This window comes from Amblyomma mixtum, unplaced genomic scaffold, assembly GCF_055824585.1.
Source record: "Amblyomma mixtum isolate Tamu unplaced genomic scaffold, ASM5582458v1 scaffold_32, whole genome shotgun sequence".
NCBI lineage: Eukaryota > Metazoa > Arthropoda > Arachnida > Ixodida > Ixodidae > Amblyomma > Amblyomma mixtum.
In genome coordinates, this window is record NW_028317729.1 from 171,545 (window position 1) to 188,964 (window position 17,420).

Here is a 17,420-nt window from a genome sequence, read left to right on the forward strand (position 1 = left end):
AACTTCCTCAGCCTTCTCATCTGGTTCTTTTCTCCTCCACTTTCTTTTCTTCTTCATTCTCTTCTTTCTTCTCCTCCTTCTTCTCTTTCTTCTTTTCCTCTTGGCCTTTCTGATCATGAACAGGCCGTCCATATCATCGTCGGCATCCCTGACATAGGCGCCGCGAAGTCGTCCGCTGGTGGATCGGCGTGGAGGGCCGCGGCAGACCAGGACAGTACCCGGACAGTTGCAGGCTCTCGAACGTGTCCCTGCGAGGTCGTCATGCAAGGTTGTGTGTTCGAAGCTGCGTCGACGCTTCAAGGGCGACGCCGGTGGTGGACTATCTTCTCGATTCTCATCAAGCTGCCTGCCCTGCTGCAGCCTCTCTCTAACGGGAGGGGACGTGGGAGCATCCAATCCTCGTTCGATTCGGAACATTCGGAGGCGCGATACTGATGGCCCGCTGCCGACCCTGGAACCCGGAGAAGGCGGCAGCCGCGAACGGCCTACTGGTAGCCTGCGTCCGGAGCGGGACCCGGCAGTTGCTGGCTGCCGAGAAGGTGGCACTAGAGGGGTCCGCTTTCAGCTGAGGGCCTGGTAACCCTCGTCGGTGCGGTCCTCTTCGCGGAAGTCCACGCTGGAAACAGGCTGGCGCCGGATTTTGTTGTCTGGGAAAATTGGCTCCTGAAACTGACGTCCCAGCAGCAGGGGACGCGGTTGTCCTGGAGTGGCCGTCATCCGTTGAGGCGGCAACCCAGGCGACCGCACTCCAGGCGGCATGCTACCCAGGCTATTACTGCTCGGACTTGAGCTTCCGATGACGCTGCTGATAGCCACTGAGCCCGGAGCCGCCGTCACCGAGCTGGCGAAGCACGGGTGCCGTGGCGAAGGTGGCGTCATGAACCCAGCACTGCCTGCAGGAGGCGGCTGCGCCGCGGGCCGTCCGAAGCGGTGTCCATCATGCGTCGATGCCGGAATGTTGGGATGCCTCATCGGTCCATGAGACGGTTCCCGAGACATCAGCGGGGACGGTGGCACTGCTGAGACGGAGCCCGCGCTCCCGATGGAATTGGGAGGAGCGCTGGTTGCATTTTGGCCGGGAACTGCCGACACCTCGGCGAGCGAGGCGGTCATCTGAGAGCGGTGCACCACGGAGGACGCGTATCCGCTCGTCGGCTGCGGTGACTGCGGTTGGAGCGGTGACTGCGGACTGCGGTGACTGCGGTGTTGGAGCCGACCCGCAAAAGCTCGGATGCTTCCACCGCGGCAATGGGCGCCTCAGAGCCCAACGCCTGCTGCGGCCACGTGCGGCCCCTGCAGACCTGAAGAATGCGTACCATATCTTGATTGTAAAGGGCGATGTCTTCGTCTGGAGCCTGGCGCCGCACTCTCATCGTCGTGAGTTTGGCGTCGTGCGCAGTGGCCAGGGGTGTAAACGCGGCAAGAAGTGCAGAGGTCCAGGCCGGCCAAGTGGTGTAGCGGCGGCCTTCGTACTGGTGCCAGGCGCGGGCGGCACCGCGGAGATGGTCTTCCGCGACGGCGAGCGTGGTGGCTGGAGACCAGGCGAAACGCCGGGCAGCAGCGTCGACCACTTGAATCCACGCTTCGGCGTCGTCAGAAAATCCACGGTACTCCGGAATTTGTACCGGGGTTACTGGGTATCCAGAGGACAGTGATGCGCGGCCAAGCGCTGCAGTCAAAGAAGCAGATAACTCCCGGATGATGGAGGGGGCTTCGGGAAGAAGGCCAAGGCCGAATTCGCCGAGGAGGCATGGACGCCGTTCTCGGGCGGAAGAGGGGTTCCAGGCGCCGAGGGAACCGGCCGCTTCGAAGGAGGAGCGACGGGTCGTGGAGGTCCGGGCCGGGCTCGACGTTGGTCGACTGCGCCATTGTAATGACTGACACCGAGACGCGCTGAGCTGAGCGTCCGCTCGATTGATGATGATGATGATGTCCTCGGGCTGAATGGCACATACCCACGGCGGGGGATTGCCTAGCCTTTCTTTAATCCCACTTCCTCGTCTTTCTCCGCCTGCTTCTTTCGCCACGACTTCGTCTTTGCTGTCTCGGCATCACAATATATATATCCTTCTCAGACACCGTGTACATTGCAATGCACAGTTCTCTGTTGTGTAATTCCTAAACGCACTTCCACCTCTGCAGTGAAAGTGGCAGGGGAAGTCAAGCACCACTCACTAGGCCCCCACACTGAAGTGTGAAATGAAGGTTGCTCGCTGAGCAGCCTTCCATGAGAGTTCATTTGTCCAAATCAGATTTCTGCTTGCAGTAGCGGAACAGCTCGCAAGCCTCTGATGTCTTTGTATGACATTTCTTGCAACTTTGGACTCAATACGCATTTTGTCTTTCAGGTATTGAGTAAACATACGCTGTGAAAAGTTGTTACATCTTTATGAGGTCCAGATGCCCGTAACAGACAAAATGCTTTCTCACGTCTCCTCTTTTAGTGCTAGCGCAATGAACCAAGTAAAGTGGCCATCTCCGCTGCCCTTAAGAAGCACTGCACTGCAGGCACCTTACTAAACCACTCCCATAACTGGATGGCTACCTAAGTCCCCAGTGCCTCCGCTCATCCATGTAGTACAGCACTAATGACTTTTCACTAACCTACCCACCTTCATATTCCAGAAGATTGCTGGGTATGTGAAGCCTCGGCGAGCTGCCAAAGCACTCAGTAGAATAGCCGTGTCAAAGTAATCATGCAGGGCAGAAACAAGACCTATCGCAGCTTCCTCGCAATGGGCCTTATGACCACCGTATAGATAGTCTGGATAATATATCATCATTTATCCTTCCATGACAGACGCATTGGGCGCAATCAATGAATCAGTCACATTGTCAATCAAATTTCTACATATAGTCCGAATATTTGGCCTCCACTGAGGTTAGGATTAGCGGAAAGTCCCAGGCATGGAAGAGTGCTTGCGGCCCTCGGCCCGGCTGCTATGCGATTTTACCTCTATCAACAAATCATTTAGAACGAGTAACTAAACGTGATGCAGTTTTTGATTTTTCCAGTGAAAGGAAGTAATGCAAGCAGTTCTCTACCTGCTGTATGATTTCTTGCGTCGTGTCATACACTGTTTTGCATTCGAAGTAATGTCATAGAACCACAAGTACCCAATGATCTCGTGAGTGCTCCTTCTACTGTCATGTAGTGGTGGTCTTCGCAGGACGAATGCACAAAATGGGTGTGTGCACCAAAAGGGCAAATTATTCCCTCAACTCTACGGCGCGGGAACAGCACCGCTCATATTCACAGCACTGAGCGGCGCCTCACTGCAAGGTAATCATCGGCAGCCTTTTGACAGGCAACAGGTGCCGCCACTATATATATTGCGCGGTGGACTTCTCTCAAGGGTAATAGACTCTCCCCGTTCTTTTCTCTCCTTGTTTTGCTGTAGTAATCGTAGTAACCGAGTTGTCCACAATTTAACTATAAATGCTATCGACGATTACTATTGACTGAAAACTATATTCCCCGAAGTATGATTCTGAGTACAGTGCAGAAATTTGTATCTCAAGAATATGGCATGAATAAACAGAGTTGAAGAAGCAACATTTAATGAGCAATGGTCCCTGTAAGCAAAAGGATTAATTTTTAAACAACTGATAGCATACGTTGCTAACAGGCACAAGTTCTAAATCTACTGAAAAAGACAGAGAAAAAAAATTGTCGGGTCTGCGCATCAATCAGGGCAAACTACGTTTAAACTCAACTTATAGAAAAAACAACAAAATATATAAACTGGCATTGGGATACCTTTAGTATCATTGCCTCTTAAAATGAATACGTATTGCGAGACAACGCTTCAGATTGGACATGATATCATCTCTACAGAAACAAAATTTATACGATAGGTTTTCAATTTATACGTATCCACTCCCGGCGGGGGCGGGCTTGCACAGTCGGTCGAATCGCGAGCGATAGAAATAGGAGCCGCGTTGCCAGGATGGGCCACGTGAGCGGGCACGTATCCAGGGTAATGATTTGCGAAATGGAAAACACAACCCAATGAAAGACGACACAAGAGATAGAGAAAATACCAGCGCTGTCCATCTCTTGTGTCGTCTTTCATTGCGCTGTTTTTTCGATTTCGTAAAACATGTACCAACCACCCCTTTTTACCCTCTTCCAGGGAAATGCTTTACCGAATAACAATATGCCTTTTTCCTGGTAATAACAGTGATGAGCTGGTAACACAGGACGACAGGCTCCTGTTGCCAGTACGTTTCTTGTTGCACTAGGCTGCAGAGGAACTGCAGGTGAGGGCCCTATTTTTGATTGCAGCTCTTTAAACATGGTAGAGCAATGGCAGCAATTCAGCATTTGGGCAGCACATGAGGCGGTCTTTCAAGAATACAAATAGTTAATAACTGAAGCTTATTCTGTAATTTATAAACTCATGAAAAAAGAAAATATATCCACTATTTACGAATATTTTGATCTCTCTTCGAAATATTGTGGCTTTCAGCCCGCTGCTGCTTACAGCTTCCAGTATTCTCCAAAAGAGGCTCTACCTCTCTCCAGGTGCACTCCCTGTGGTTCAGAAGTATTAGTTTAGTCCGCTCGGCGCGCAGTAATTTACCTTCATATCAAGCTATGGAAAAGCTAAAGGGTGAATCAGGCGGGCTTCGCTTACTTTCTGGGCAGCTGCTGCATTATTCTTGGAGTGGTAAATGAGAATTAAAATACTAGCCTGGCGTATGCCGCGGCCTGCTCCTCTGTTAGGTTTATGGCATCTGCAAGATATCATCTTTTCTTGGCTACTAATGAGAAAGGCACAGGCAGAAGTGTCGCTCATGATTACTGATCGTAGCAGAAAGGGATAGAAAAAGACATAATAGAAAGATAGGCATTGCCATTTAAAACCTCCAAAGCGCTGGAATTCAGCAATATAAACTAAAATTTGAAAGGCAGGCGTGATCAGTAGTTGCAATAGAAATATAGATTAGTCCACCTCATCTGATCCTGGCCGCAAGGACAAAGTTGTCTGACCAAAATCGGAATGCCTCTATGGCCGAATTGTATTCAGGATCACGCATTAGAAGGAGTTGGTGTTTTACTGATGCTGGCTTACTCTCCAACAACCATCATTTTCGAGACCTACAAGGGCGCGACGATATTTCTGATCATTTGTTGCACATTTCCACACGAACTCCGCATCTGGGTGGGCACCGCAACCGCGCCCTAAAGCATGCATATCAAGGAGCAGAAGTCATTGGTTCGAACAATTGTCGCAATCTAGCCTGTAATTTTACTGAAACATGCAAGCTATATATAAAGAAAATTAAAATGCATACGCAGCTAGCGCACCTTCCCAACCTGGCAGGTGGCAGTTAATGGCCTAAAAAAGCAAAATTATGCAGCAGCACTGTGGGCGGCCTTCAGGCTGCCGGTTGTGGCGTCCAGGCCGTGTCTAGTCGCGGCGTCCTCTGCCCAGGACACCAGCCGAAGTTGGTGAGCCGGATCGGTGCTGGACAAAGCAGCCTCCCACTGCTGCGGACTGTTTAGGTGCCAGGAGGCAGGGGTCAAGTGTGCTGGGCAGGAGAATAGGATATGAGGGTTAGCCGGCTCTTGGGCTGTCACATAAGCGGCATGCCGGCGAGTATGATCCTGGGTGGAGGAGGGGGAGACGTGCGGGGGTGAGAAATGTGTGGCAGTAAGGTGGCGCCACAAGCGTTGGTGATGCTGGGAAAGGGTTTTGTGCGGATGGGGCCAAGTGAGACGAGAGAGGCCGTAGTTTAAATGTATATCATGGTACGTGAGGAGCGCGTCGCGCGTATCCACTCCCGGCGGGGGCGGGCTTGCACAGTCGGTCGAATCGCGAGCGATAGAAATAGCAGCCGCGTTGCCAGGATGGGCCACGTGAGAGGGCACCCAGATGATTTGGATGGTGCCGATTGCCGGGGGTGCCACTTGCCCAACCACGTAGTTGCAGACCGCAGGCTTGGAGTCACTGGAAATGTATTCCCCGGAGTTCTGCGTGGTGGCAAGGGCAATAAGTGCCTCCTCAGCATCTTCAGAGATCGAAGTGTAGACTGAGGCAGTAGGAGTGGTTTCGAGAGAGTTGTCAGTGGCTGCAAGGGTGTGGGCTGGGAAACGGCTGTACGAAGTGGGATCCACATAAGCCAATGCAGGTTTCCATCCGTACTCACGTCAGAGCGGAGAGGCTCGCGCTGCTCTGCGGGAGGTGTGGTGATCAGGTGGCATATTGTTAGGGAGGGGCTGAACGGTTAGGAGGGACGAGACGTGGGACAGGATGAGCTGTGAGGTAGGAAGGGGAATATGAGAGGAGAGCTTAAGGGTAGAGAGAAGTGCGCGACCCGTGCGGGTGCGGGAGAGACGGAGGAGCTGCGCCGCACGAATGGCCTCGGTCAGCTTCTTAATTGACTTATGAACACCCATGGACAAAAGCCGAGCCGTCGAGGTAGATATGGGAAGGAATAGGGTAGATTTATACGCCTTGCGAATGAGGCTGTTGACTTTGTCCTCCTCGGTGTGAGAAAGGAAGAGATAAGGAAGAAAATAGATCAAGCGGCTTAGAACAAAGGCCTGAACCACGCGGCGGAGGTCGTGTTTGCGCATGCCGTGCTGGCCGGTGGTCTGGTGTATAGTGTTCGTGAGTAGAGTGATGAGGGTGGTGTGCGGGTGGTGGACTGAAGAAATAATGCGCAGAGTAGAGACAAGAGAAATGGGTATGCCGTCCAGGGGGACAGTGAGAGGAGAAGGCGACATGGGGGCCGCTCCTCGAGGAAGAAGGAGCTATAGCTCTGGTCTAAGCGGGAAGCAGCTCAACCCGATAGGCCGAGCATGAGCAACCACCTCATCAACGCCCGCCTGGAGAGTAGCCTCCATATCGCCAAGGTTGCCGGTGGTCACCCCGAGGGTTATGACATCGGCGTAGAAAGCATGAGATAGAGCTGGAATAGTATGCAGAGCAAGCGCCCGCGGGAACAGGGTTATGCTGAAAAGAAGCGGGGAGAAGACAGAACCTTGCGGGGAACCTTTGTTGCAAGAGGGAGAAAGAAGGAGAAGAAAGTGGGCCTGATCAGGTTTCGGCTCTGCGGCACTCGAGAAAACCAGTGATGTAAGCATAGACGTGGGGTCCCACATGGAGGGAGGAGATAGCGTCCAATATGGCAGCGTGATGTACACTGTTTGGTAAGGTCCAGCGCCATGACAGCTCGAGTGCGTTTGTGGTGGGAGGTTTGTAGGACATCCTCGAAACGCTGGAGTATGACATCCTGGGTGGATCATTGGGGACGAAAGCCGAACATGGAGTGCGGATACATGTCGTGGTCATCCAGATACGTCTGCAGGCGGTAATAGAGCTGGGGTGGAAGTCTTCTAGGCCAATACGTGTGCGGATTTGGGGATGATAGAGACACGTGCATGGGTCCACGAGGAGGGAAGAGTGCCAGTGTGCCAATGTTTATTGATTTATTTATTTATTTATTTATTTATCATCATACCCACAGCGCCATTGGCTGGCATTACAGTGGGGGGGTAGAAGAAAAAGTACACAAATGCCACCGCGTGCAGGTGGTTACAAAAAAAAAGATAACAATGAGATAGAAAGAACACGGAATTATTATACACAAAAAAAATGTCACAGCATGGAAGAAAATGAATCATTTGATAATATGGACACTACTTCCTCAGGCAGCTTGTTCCATTCAGAAACCGTTTTGGGGAAAAAAGACATTTTAAAAAGGTCAGTCCGGCACCTGTATTCTTTAACTTTAAGTGAATGATCTCTACGTAAAGACACGTAATCAGGGTTGGCTATATATTTGGTTCTGTCTATTCCAGTTCTAGAATGAAAAATATTATGAAATAATTTTAAACGCAGTACTTTCCTACGTTTTTGAAGTGAGTCCCAACCCAAAGATTTTTTCGCGCTCGTTACACTAAAATATCGCCCATAGTTATTGAAAACAAAACGAACGGCCAAATTCTGAACTCTTTCTAGCTTTTGAACGTCAAGCAAGGTTTTCGGATCCCAGACTGTGCAAGCATACTCAAGTATGCTTCTAACGTTTGTATTATACACCAGTTCTTTAGTCTTTAAAGGGAAAAGTTTAGCGTTACGTCGCAGGAAACCTAAAACACGACAGGCTTTGGCAGATAAGGTTAGTAAGGGCTTCTAGGGACTGCTTTGAAGGTGACGCGGTCAGCTACTGGGACCGAGGTGGTGCGGAGCTTCAGTAGCGCCTAACGAACCTTACCCAGGGAGATGTCCGAATCAAGATCGGGGTTGGCGGAGCCGGAGTATATGGGGAGAGTAGAAGGGGGCGGTGCCGAGGTAGTGGTTCCTGAGGGCAGCCAGGAAGTGAGTGTTGGAGAGTGGGGAGGAGTTACGGAGGTGGGAGATATCCTTGCGCTGGGAAGCTCTGGTGTGTATGGGGTCTAGCTCCACCTTTAGAAGCGACCACCCATGCGATCGCAGGTCTGGCCCCACTGTTGCCGAAGAAGAGAGGAGCAGTGCTCCTCCACAACAGACGCAGGCCGGGCCAAACCGAGGCGCAGGCGGTGATTGCGTTTCTAGGCCTGCCAGAGGCGGTGGAGAGCGTGGTAAGCCTCCAAAAGGCGCAGCAGACGGCTCTATGCCGTGGTAGATTGTGGCGTGGAGGGAGTGAAGACGTGGCAGTGTGGACGTCCGAAAATAGGGTCTCAGTCCAGGCCGAGAGATCGGAGATAGGAGCAGAAGAGGAAGTAGACAGATGAGGGTATCCGAAACGGTCCCTGTCAACTATCTGGGTAAGACGAGGAGAGGTACGAGCAATAGAGGGGAGAAAGTGGTGCAGGGGATGTAGTGATCGCTACAAAGGGAGACCCCTGTATTAATCCATATGGGATCGGTCCTTACTACTTGTCCTCAAGACGTCATTTTAGGCCTAGACTTTTTAACAGCTCATTCCGCTCTCATCGACTGTTCCTCCGGACTTCTGCGCCTAGCCCTGCCCCATTGTGTTCACGACCCTAGTGCTGACCATTCCCAGCCTCGCCTCCGCTCCAGTACATTTACTCGCCTACCTCCCGAGGCGGCAGTATACGTGCCCATGTCACCTTTTCCCTCCCTTCCTGACGGCGACTACGTTGTCAACCCCATCACCGACGTCACTCTACAACACAACATCGCCCTACCTCATAACATTGTACACGTCGAGAACAACCTCACCTACATTCCCGTACTCAACTTCAGCATGTCCTCGCAAGTTCTCCCGGAGGGCATTTGCCTTGCCGAGCTGTCACCTTTGTCCACATTTACTATTTCTGCAGTGCTGTCCGACCGTCGCGCCGAGGTACCTGCACAGCCTGCCTCGTCACACAGTCCGGAGGACCGCATCTCAGCCATGGTTGCCTCTGACCTGCGTCCCGAATATGCCAGTGCCCTTGCCAGCCTTTTGCGGTCGTACAGCGACATTTTTGATTTCGGTCACAGATCCCTGGGCCAAACGTCCGTCGTCACACATCGCATAGATACTGGAGATGCCCGCCCTGTTCACCGACGGCCTTACAGAGTTGCTCTTTCAGAACGCCATATCATTCAGGAAGAAGTGGACAAAATGTTGGCCAGCAACATTATTGAGCCGTCGAGCAGCCCCTGGGCGTCTCCGGTAGTACTTGTCAAGAAGAAAGACAACAGCTGGAGGTTTTGCGTAGATTATCGACACCTCAACAAGATAACAAAGAAAGACGTGTACCCTCTTCCTAGGATCGATGACGCCCTCGACTGCCTGCATGGTGCCAACTTCTTCTCCTCCATCGATCTCCGTTCTGGATATTGGCAGATCTCTGTTGACGAACGAGATCGTGAGAAGACGGCTTTTGTCACCCCGGATGGACTCTACCAATTCAAGGTGATGCCGATGCCTTTCGGCTTATGTAATGCCCCTGCGACCTTCGAGCGCATGATGGACTCCTTACTACGCCGGTTCAAATGGACCACATGTCTGTGCTACCTCGATGACGTCATCGTATTTTCATCAACCTTTGAGGGCCACCTCCATCGTCTTTCGGCTATTCTTGGCGTCTTCCGACGAGCTGGCCTTCAGTTGAACTCCAAGAAGTGTAGCTTTGGTCGCCGGGAACTCAAGATCCTCGGACATTTGGTCAACACCCATGGCATACAGCCGGACCCCGACAAAATTCGCGCTGTAAGTGGTTTTCCTATACCGAAATCTAGCAGCGACGTGCGTAGCTTCCTCGGACTTTGCTCATACTTCCGGCGATTTGTACCAAACTTCGCGGAAATCGCCCGTCCACTCACGCAGCTTCTGAAAAAAGAGGTCTCCTTTTCCTGGGGCCACGAACACTCGGCCGCCTTCGCCGCTCTTATTGCCCACCTCACCCGTCCGCCTGTGTTGGCTCACTTCAATCCATCAGCACCCACAGAAGTACGCACCGACGCAAGTGGTCATGGCATTGGTGCCGTTCTCGCACAACGTCAGCTCGGCTCCCCTCGCGTCATCGCCTATGCCAGCCGACTCCTCTCTAAGGCCGAACAGAATTATTCCATCACTGAACGTGAGTGCTTAGCCCTAGTCTGGGCCATTACGAAGTTCCGCCCTTACTTGTATGGGCGGCCATTCACAGTAGCCACTGACCACCACGCCTTGTGTTGGCTTTCTACACTCAAAGACCCTACTGGCCGCCTTGGACGTTGGGCCTTGCGCCTTCAGGAGTACAATTTTTCAGTAGTATATAAGTCTGGCCAGTTGCATCGAGACGCCGATTGCCTGTCCCGTCATCCAGTCGACCCGCCAAGCCAACCTGAATGTGACAATGACGATTTCGTGCTCTCTATTTCTGACTTTTCCAACATTTACCGTGAGCAACGCCAGGACCCTCAGCTTCGCGAAATTATCAGTCGCCTCTGCGCCGATCGCCATGACCCTGCCCTTCGTTTGTTTGTGCTCCGCGACGGCACCTTATACCGGCACAATATGCGACCTGATGGCCCTGACCTTCTACTAGTCGTCCCTCAGCACCTACGCAAAGCCGTCCTTGAACAGCTTCACGACGTTCCGACAGCGGGTCATCTAGGCGTCTCTCGCACATATGACAGTGTGCGCCGTCGGTTTTTTTTGGCCAGGCCTCTACCGCACAGTCCGCCGATACGTGGCTGCTTGTGACCGCTGTCAACGCCGGAAAAAGCCATTAGTTTTACCAGCTGGACTTCTGCAGCCGATCGACATCCCCATAGACCCATTTTCTCGCGTGGGTCTGGACCTTCTAGGGCCTTTTCCGCTCTCCGCATCGGGGAACAAATGGATTGCGGTGGCCACTGATTACACCACACGCTACGCGGTCACACGAGCAATACCAACCAGTTGTGCAACCGATGTCGCTGCTTTCCTCCTCAACGACGTTATACTCGTCCATGGAGCTCCCCGCCAACTGCTCACCGACCGTGGCCGTTGCTTTCTTGCGCGTATAGTCGACGAGATCCTATGGTTGTGCAACGTTCGTCATTCTTTCACGACTGCCTACCATCCACAGACGAACGGGCTTACCGAACGCCTTAACCGGACATTGACTGATATGCTGTCTATATACGTGTCTGATGACCACCGCGACTGGGACATCACGCTGCCATTTGTGACATTTGCATACAATTCGTCGCGTCACAACACTTCCGGCTACTCCCCCTTCTATCTTCTATACGGCCGTGACCCTCTGTTTCCATTTGACAGCCTGCTCCCTCCCGTCGCCACTGCCAGCTCATATGCCCGTGACGCCATAGCCCGAGTTGACGTTGCCCGCGTTGTTGCTCGCAACCGACTCACAGCCTCCCAGCACTCCCAGAAACGTCGCTATGATTCCTATCATCGCAACACCGAGTATTCTTGCGGCTCTCTCGTGCTGCTTTGGACCCCAGCTCGCCGCAATGGCCTCTCGGAAAAACTTTTGCCACGATATACAGGCCCCTACCGTATTTTACGACAAGTGACTCCAGTGACATACGAAATTGTGCCCTTGCATCCCGCACGCCATACCTCCACACCTCGCACTGAGACGGTCCATGTTGCACGCCTCAAGCCGTACTACGCGGACCCTGGTTTGGACGCTAGTACGCACCGGGACGGTGCTTTTCAGCCGGCGGGGTAGTGTTACATTAGGCGGTGCATGCATAAGGAAGGAAGAAGAAGAAGCTCTTGAGTTTTTGTGAAGAAGACGACGGTCGAGCATTGTCGGCTGGTGCCTGCAGTAAACGCCTGTGGTTTTAAAGCCCTGTTTTCCGTGTCCGCTCTCTGCAATCCCAAGCGGAACTACCCCGTAACAATATTTTTGGCAAGGGCAAGGTCTGGATTGGTGTCCCGTTGGACACTGGATCCGATCCTGGTGGGGCAAGCGGTGTCATCAAGCACAGAAAGGCATTCGCTCTGAATGAAGGTCAAAAGTGAGTGACCCTTGCGGGTGCTCTGTGAGTAGCCCCAGATGTTATGGGGTGCATTGACGTCTCCCAGATTGACCAGTTCGTTGGGGCCAGCGCCGGTGAGCGCTTTGAGGAGGACGAGGAGGATAGGTGTTGAAGGGGCTTTGGGTGGGCGGCAAACATTGAGAACGAAGAGCCTTGCCTCAGTGCGACGGCTGGGAAGGATTGCAAGGAGGAGATGGGCACATTTCGAAACGCCCAGATGGTGCACCACAGCAGTGAGTTTGCGGTGCATCAGCGTTGTAACCCTTCGTTGAGCCTCCGAAGGATGACCGAAGGAGGCGTCAGGGGAGAGTGTCAGGAGGGATGTTCTGGAGGTGGAGCTGTAGGGTGCTCCGTTTGCCGCGGAACCCCCGACAGTACTACGGCCAGAGATTAAGATGTGTGGGGTATCTAGCCATGAAGGATAGTGAGGTCCTAAGAGGGAGTTAGAATAAGCACACGGATTGGTGGGGCAGGTACTGAGACGTGCGCGAGGGTGGCCTCAGACGCGCTCTGGCGGGCCTCTAGAGTCCCAACCCTGGTGTCTTAGGCGGTGAGACAAAATTAAATGGCGGCCACGCGGGTGTCGATACTGGTGACGCGCTTCACAAGTTGCGCTAAGCGGGCCATGATGCGCTGCTCAAACGCTTTTAAGACGGAGGGTGGATGGCGGACAACGTCCCGCTCCGGCGCGACGGCGTCACAGGAGAGGGAGCGGCGTTTGTGCGGTGGGGGGGGACTGGCTTGCAGAAGAGGCACGCAGTGACGCAGCCGAGGGTGCCGTGTCCATCAGCTCCCCAGCTGGGGCCGGCAGAGGCGGCGGTTGGAGAGAGGCGGCAGCTGGTGCAAAAGTAGGAGGAGCAGGACCGGGGGAAGACAAACGCGCTAGCGCGGCCGGTGGCTGATGCGAGAGGTCCTGAATTTGGAGCTGCTGGGCTGGGATAGTGGCCTCGAGGACCATGATTTTGAGGTCCGGCGTGGTGGGCTGCGATTTGCACCTTGCCGGTGATTTGCTGGTGAACGCCTCGGATTTGGGTAGAGGCGGGAAGGAGACGGAGCGGTGGCGGCTGGTAGACCGGGTACTACGGGAGGCAGCGCGTTAGCTGGGCCGGGAAGGCCGTGAGGTCGTGAGGATGGGCTCGGTGGGATCCGTCGTCAGAGCAGGTTGGGGTTTTGAGGTTGCTGGAGGTAACCACGGGCCGTTCCGTCCGAAGCGGTGCCTGCACGAGCGCGAGCACGTGATGTGGGCTCTCTTGCACAAGATGCAACTGGGGACGCAGCTACGGGGTTCGACTTCCTAGTGGGCCTGGCCGCAGCGGTGGCAGAACACAGACATGTGCCTCGTGCAGACTTTCGCACGGTGGCCTGGAGGCCAGCAGTTCGTGCAGGCTTCTGATTTTGGGAGGAAAGGGTGGCATAGGTAGATCCCACTGTTACAGACGATAGTACTGGGGAGGGTGATGGTACCGACGAAGGTGTTGAGTATAGATTTGGAGCAGCCAATCTGACGCGCGACGGCGATAGCGTAGGGGGTGTTGATGTTCATCGCTTGGAGGTCTTGGATTAATTCTTCCTCAATTTGAGAGTCCACGGCGTTGTGTAAAATGCCGCGGAGAGCGTCGTCGGGTGCGGCTATGTGGGCACGCAGGGGGTAAGAAATAGGACCCAACCGGAGTTCCGAGATCCGGAGGTAGAGACGAGCGTGCGGCTCAGATGGGGTGCTGACAGGGAATTATTTATTGTATGGATTGATCCGTACACGGTCGGCGGGTTGGGGGGTGACGTAGTTGATGCTTGCAAGGGCACAGAGGTCTTCCAGTAGGGCTCCGTTGGTGGTCGTGCGCAGATCAAGCTCACCTCCCCGTCTGAAGACGATTTTGAAGTCCTCCGCTGGAAGGCGAGGGAGGGTAGCATGGCGACATAGAGTGGCAATACTGGAGGTGGTGTTATACGGCGGAGGAGAGGTCATGGATGCGTTTGAGGCAGGCGGTGTCGAGACTCTGGGCTGGTGTGCAGCGGTTGCACGGTGTGGCTTCACTGCACGCGCCCAGTGTAAATCCGCTGCAAATTCGGCAGGGGTGATGGACACGCCTTCTACTTGGTAGGCCGTATTGTATGTCAGCGAACGGCAGCGGCGCAGGCGGCGAAGCCGGGCCACGATGGCCGCGGGTGTGGCGAAGAGCCCAGTAGTGCGTCGAAAGGGGACGGAATCGGATTCCGAAGGTGTCAAACGAATCTTCTCACCTCCACGGATGCGTTGGTGAAGTTTCGCAAACGAAGGGTGAAGAAGTCCGGAGAAATGTATTCAAAAAGAACGGAGCCCACGTAAGGCACGGCCGTTCAGCTCCGCGTCAGAGTAGCGTCGCTCCAATGATTGATCGCGAGAGTCTGCTCGCCCAATGAATGCTGCGGCCTGTTGCTGCAGTGACGAGTGTCTGCCACCACGCTGTCAGCGCTCACGCATCTAGCCCGCACCTCTCTCACTACTCCACGTACCTCAAAGCGCGATTCAGGCGTCCGCTGATCCAGGGAGCCAGCTTTGCGCACTTCCTTTCAATAAAACTATACAGAATGTTTACTACAATCTAATCGGAGCGAAAGCACGGTTATGTACTGCGTAGAAGACGACGGTGAGCAGGCAGTGCCGCGGGACCAACGTTAATGGAACTAAACTAGTTTAGTTCCATTAACGTTGCGCGGGACGGAATAGATGGAAGTTGATGAAGACGACGCTCTCCAAAGCAGAGCGCGAGAGTATGGTGCAGCTTAACACGAGGCGTGTTGCCTGCGGTAATAGCGTAGCCTAGCCTAACCCAGCCTAGGTGATAGCCTAGCCTAGATAGTGGACGAAAGACGAAGGCATCGTTCCAAACGGTCGCGTTTTTGATGTTCTCCACTGGAATGGATAAATCGGCCCTTTACCGCGGTACTGTTGCGGCGTCTGCCGCCAGTAATACTTCTTATCATACAGTTCGCCACGTCTACTTATTGGTAAGCTACTTTTCAATACCGTTTTTCCATCGGTTAACCTTGCTGGACCTCCTCATCATGCCTAGGACTTTAAAGAGGCCTTACGCTCTATTGTAGTTTTAAGTGAAGTCAATTCCGTCGGACAGTTCCAGATGTCACAGGTGTGGATGATAACTTGAAAGACAGCCTTACAGCCAAAGCTAAGCATGTGAACACCGGAGAGTTAATAGTGAGAAACCGTCGTTGTCTGTTCATTGACCCAGACCCGCAGACCGTCAAGCTAAACCTTCTTTGGCTCCCAGAACACGTAGCATATGTCTAGCCTCCAAGCTTGCGGGAAAATTACACCCATCACTTTGGAGCACTGTAGAGTTTCGGAAAAGGATGGGATGCGCAGTTTGAATAGAGACATCACACTGACTCTGGCTCATAGCGTAACTGTCAACGACGTACCTCATCTTTTGACACTTTGTGGTCTACAGAGCCTGGTTTTAATTCCAGGCAGGCCTTCTTTGCGTCTGCGTTGCCACATGGTTGGGCAAATATGCCGCCACTGTCGTACTCTCCGGTGTAATGATTGTCGCCGATTTGACCATACTTCAGAGGTCTTATTTGTGTCGCAAGACGATAAGCTCCGCAATGGCACCCGTTCCGTGGACGGCACTGTCCAGGAGCATTTGATGGAAGCGAAAAAAGTTTTGGATTCTCCTGGTTGCATGTCAGCCGTTACACGCACTTAATCACCAATTTATCGCCCGGAGTCTGATGCAGGTCCTGATATGCAGCGTTGGCCTTCCACGCCTCCCTCGGCGGTGCAACTGTCTGCAGATGTGGATCGAAAGTGCCTGGCTGAGAACTCAGCGGAAATGCACTCCGTCAGTGACGAAGCTCTTTGTGCGCGTTCCTGCCCTGTGAATGAGACGGAGAAAGAAAAGGGCAGTGGTGTGGCTGCGGCGCCAAGAACCTGCGCAGGTGCGATACCTGATGCCTCTGGTGGGTATGACAATTAGGTGGCTAATTGCCAGTCTGTCAGCTCACTCCCTGACTGCAAGGCGGGGGGCTGGGTGTGCCAAGTTCAACTGTGTACTGAAATCGTGGCGTGTCACCGAGTTCTCCCTCCTCTCAGAAGGACGCCGCTGCTGCATCGAAGCACAGGTCCCACCGTCGAAAGTCAAAAGACAAATAAATCTCGTGCTCCAGGTCGAGGAGAAAAGGTTCCAGCTCTAGCGAGGTCTCACCTTCCGGACTGGAGCCAGACATCACGGAAGTTCGCTCTTCAAGAGACTAAGAAAGTGAATTGGATACAGAGGTGGCCCTGCGGTACTTAAGTTATTACAATTTGCGTGTGTCGCACTCGATGCGCCTTTCGACAGGCTGCTTTCTGGTCTTCATAAACAGTATCTCTCTTGTTGCCAAAGCAACACTACGATAATCGCCGGGACATTTCGCGGGGCTCTGGAAAGGCCAAGCTGCCCATGCGCGAGGAGCGGGTGACGTCACACGGGGCGCAGCTGGTGCGACGGTACCGCCGACGGAGCCGCCGCCGCCGCGCGCTTTCCATCGCCTCGCCGACACTCTCACCCTCTCTTTCTGTCTCTCTCCCTTTCCGATGCGAAGTAGCGATTGAGGATCGCCATCTGCGTGGTTTGTGGCGTATGTAAGATTGGCAGTGGCTTCGCTCAGCTACGCCAGGATATACCTACCCTGAGGTGAGGGCGAGGTCTCCACATCTCGGTGGTCACATGAACCAGAGGGAAGGCCCATAACTGCCCTCAACCTCAACCATGTTTTAAACTAAGTGGTGGTAGTGACAGGTGTGCATGCGCTCGCTGCATGCGTTGGCATTGACAACGTTGGGCCAGAAACGCGACGCTGAAGCAATAGGCCGTCGACATTCGTCATTGGCGCTGGCGTTCACCACGTTTTACACTGCGATCATTTCAAGGATAGGAAGTGCGCATTTTGGCTCCCTGGGTCAGTTGACGTCTTAATCTTGCTTATAACACATGCAGTGAAGTGAGATGT

The 17,420-nt window shown here is 53.4% G+C and overlaps 1 pseudogene; it reads right to left on the minus strand.

Moving 5' to 3' along the window:
- Positions 1–99: 99 nt before the first annotated feature.
- LOC149324449 (uncharacterized) lies at positions 100–14,339 on the minus strand (annotated as a pseudogene).
- Between the last annotated feature and the right edge of the window lie 3,081 nt (positions 14,340–17,420).